Genomic DNA, 4,065 nt, shown 5'->3' on the forward strand with positions numbered 1-4,065 from the left:
TATCACACACAATTCATTCATTCTCGGGTATAGCTGTTCACGAAACGTGGCATGGGACATCTGCAGGCGGTAGGAGTCTGACATCCGAGCGAGAGGTCAGACCAATCCCATTCATCCTGGTCCGATCCGAACGGATCTTGTTGAATGAATTGATCCATTGTTGTATGCCCTACTTCTTAGTTCATTTTTTCCTACTTGGACCCGCCGTACTTCCTTTGACTACTCCTGAGATATAGTGGAAACATTTTGTTATGGTGGAGAGTGGGGAGTGAAAACACCAATGCAGCAGAGAACGACCGCATGAATCGGATCCACTTATATTAAGACAGACGACCGAGAAAGAAAGGCTCCACGCTCTCCAAGTGGTTGATCTTAGCGTGCTAGCCGCTGCTTCATTTCGTATAGTGATAACGCTTTCTCTTTCTTAGCGCTCCGCCCCCCCTTGTATAGTAAGCGGAACTCTGGTTGCACGGCTTTCTCTTATAGGGGTCTATTTTCTCTGACTTGACTCAGCTTGACCTACTTGACTCAGCGGTTAGAGTATCGCTTTCATACGGCGAGAGTCATTGGTTCAAATCCAATAGTAGGTAAAACCGGCCGAAACCCCTGTTTTTGCCAGCATGACAGCAAGCACGGACTGGCAGCAAGGAGTCAACTGAATGACCAAAGCATCGGTTCCTTCCACTTGTGGCTTTCTTCGACAGCCTTGACACCTTAATCTCAAGGAACCCCCCCTCTCTTCTTCTCTTCATGTATGTGAGCTGCCTGCCCCGTCCCGAATAGACGAACAAGAACAAGCTGAAGAAAGGCGCGAGAGAGAGAGTTGAGTATCAACTCACCTCCCCTCTTCCACAATTAGGTGAAGACCAGAGGTGGAGCGAGATACCTCCATGCCGAGAAAGTAATGCAGCGGATGAAAGAGACAAATGAAATGGGTTGCCAAGCTCCTTGATGAAATCGAATTAAAGAGAAAAATCATTCCCGGTGAGAATGTTGTCGTCAACGTATAAAAGAAGGATGAGGCAACGGCCATGACGTCGACGAACAAAGATGGAAGAATCCGCACGGCTACAGTGGAACCCTTTATCAAAAATGAAGCAGTGAGAAACGAGCTAAATTTCTGAAAGCAGGCACCAAGAGCTAGGAAGGGGGCCTGCTTTAGCTTGTCGGAGGCCGTAACGTAAATCGCTTTCTTGAGCTTGCATACCAAGTTAGGATTCCTAGGAGAAGAGAAGCCTGGAGTTGGAGGAGGCTGAATAGAAACTTATTCTTGCGGATCCCCCCTTCCCTTATGTTGTTGAAAGGCATTCTTCACGTCAAGTTGAAATAAGGGCTACTTTTTGATTGCAGCCAAGGCAAGAATGCCACGAATGGTGGTCATTTGGGCAGCCTGGGGCAAATGTTTTCCCTATCTTTAAAGGGGTTCGACTCAATATTCTTGAAAAGGAATCCTTTAGCTACTAATCTAGCTTTGTATCTCTCTACCGAGCCATCTGCTTTATGCTTGATCTTGTAAATCCACTTGCAGCCAATGGCTTGTTTCCCTGCAGGCAATGAGACTAAGTCTAATTCTTTTTTTCTGGGCATTTCTTTCTTCCTGCATAGCATCTCTCCAGCAAGAATGATTGAAGGCTTCAGCAAATGGTTCAGGTTCATGAGAAGATTGAACTGACATGAGGTAAGCTCGATGTTTTGGGGAAAACGATTCATAAGATAAGACAACAATCCTTCAACGGGATAAGAAACTTGAGAGGATCGACGAACCTAAGAGAGGGATCCAGAATCTGAGGAAGCAACTGGGCTAGACTGCGGATCTTCTGGAGTAGTCTTAGCCTGGGAAACATAATGTAATCGCCGCCGAGAATAAACATGCTGTGCCGGGTGACTTGAATCCTCTGAGGTCAGCTGAACAGGCGGCAGAAGATGCTGGCCTGAAGAGTGAGGCTGATCCGTAACATCAACTGCAGAAGAATGAGGTTCGAGTTGATGAACAGGAGAAGGCCGCAATACATCTCCATCACCATTCTCCCCCGGGGCTGATGAATTAGGTTAAGGAAAATATGAGGCGACCTCATTAAAGAGAACATTCAAGGATACATCGAGTCTCTTGGATTTCACGTCATAGCATCTATATCCGGACTGAGCATATCCAAGAAAGATACAAGTGATTGCCTAGGGGACAATTTCTCTCTTAACTGCGCAGGAATATGAACAAAACACGTGCATCCAAACACTCGCAAATGCCTATAGGATGGTGCTGCCCCAGTAAGAAGTTCGTGAGGTACCGCTGCAGCTTATTCACTCTCTCTTCCCCCCCAAAGAAAGGAGAGAGATGTCCCGTCCCTTCTTTATGCACATCCATATACATAGCCAGACACAAAGGTGTACAATCCGGTCCAAATCTGTGGTTCTTTAAGTTCATTCATTGTAGGTTCTCTTACTTGCTCTAGTGGCTGGCAAACGCCAACCGAGAGGGGAGAACGAATAGCTCAGGAATCGACTGATTCCGAGCGGACTCGTGCAGCTGCTGCTTGGATTATCGTAGAATAAGAGGAGCCATCTTAGGAAATGACTTAACTTAAAAGACAGATGCCGCCGCTGCGAGGCGAGGGAGTCACTTGTCTGGTCTTGCGGTGCACTTACTCCCGTTACGAGAATGAAATGACGCCCCAGCTCGACTCGAGACCAAGACCCCTTACAACTCGCACCAATAGCGGCACTGAGCGGCCGGAGATTTATAAAAAAGGCAGCCCAGCCGCCCTCCCCCCTAGCCGCCTACCTACTCGTGTTCATAGCTCGATCGGAGGTCAAGAGTGTGGTCCGGCGAAAAAACAGAAGTCGTCCGTATCAAGTGATACGTGAATTGCTCAGTAGTGCTTCGCCACTACCGTAGCTGGCAGAAATAGCTTAATGGTAGAGCATAGCCTTGCCAAGGCTGAGGTTGAGGGTTCAAGTCCCTCCTTCCGCTCCTGGCTTCGTCGTTTAGTGGTAACGAGTGGAGTAGGCAGCGAGTGGAGTGCATAAGCCCCTTTAGAGAAAGGGGCAAGCCAAAACCTACTCCTAACAAGTTGCTGGCTTTTCAGCCCTTGCGCGCTAGCGTTTTCCCTTACTAGTAAAGGGGCTGCTAGTTGTAGCGCGCAGTGTACTAGTGAATAGGAAAAGCGGATTGAGATTACCAATGACGGATGGAGGTTGAGGATAGAACATGTTCGGTGCCTCGCCCTTGTCTCCTTCGCCGGAGACTGCAAATGATGGGAATCCTATCGATAAAGAAGAGGCATAGGCATCGCCTCTCGATCCAATCCGTCTTCCCTGGCTTCCCCAACACACTCTTGATACGAAAGAAACCTCCCGCCATAGAGAAGAGATCTAAAGTCTGGGTCCCCTCGATCACCCTTACCTTGAACCTGAACTGGTCGAGAGAGATGAACCCGCACCACATTTTCATTTTATAACCCTCGAACCGAAACCCCCAGCTAGAAATGGAATTCCAGAACCTAAACAACTCAGTTGAGAGCTCCGTGACCAGTTCAAGGGAAGGTCCACCAATGATTGATAGGCCACCCCCCGCCCATCCGTCTCGTGATCCCTCATTCCACTAATTCGTTGTTACTGATTCATTCAAGGCATAGACTCCCCACTTCTTTGTCTTATTAGCGCGGGTGTTCGTCAACGATGAAAGCCGCTGAACTTAAGACTCGAGTTGAGAAAGAGGGCTAGGCCCAGGAGAGGAGGGCTTTCAGGGACTGGGGAAGGCGGGTGGATTATAGAGCTAGGGGCGGATCGAAGGTTGGTTTGTCCATTGGAATTGGGCATGGACGAGCCTCGACTGGGCTGGGCCAGCATTGATGAAAAAATGACAAAATCAAAACTTCTCCCATCGCATCATTCACCGGTGTAGGATTAAAGATTAGGTCCAGGATTCGAGTCAAATCGACCTTCCCTCTCATCTCAGGGTGAGGCAAGGAATTCAATACTCCGATCTTACTGGGGATTCATCATTGGCTAGGGCTTTCGAATCAAAGCATGGGCATCTGCAACTAAGAGGGAGCAGTAGATCGTCGA

The 4,065-nt window shown here is 48.3% G+C and overlaps 1 non-coding gene across 1 annotated transcript; it reads left to right on the forward strand.

The window, feature by feature from the left end:
* Positions 1-517: 517 nt before the first annotated feature.
* Positions 518-590, forward strand: TRNAM-CAU. Its single transcript has one exon. It is a non-coding gene; the product is annotated as a tRNA-Met (tRNA).
* The last annotated feature ends 3,475 nt before the right edge of the window (positions 591-4,065 follow it).

The sequence above is a fragment of the Quercus lobata genome, chromosome 10 (assembly GCF_001633185.2).
Source record: "Quercus lobata isolate SW786 chromosome 10, ValleyOak3.0 Primary Assembly, whole genome shotgun sequence".
NCBI classification, from domain to species: Eukaryota; Viridiplantae; Streptophyta; class Magnoliopsida; order Fagales; family Fagaceae; genus Quercus; species Quercus lobata.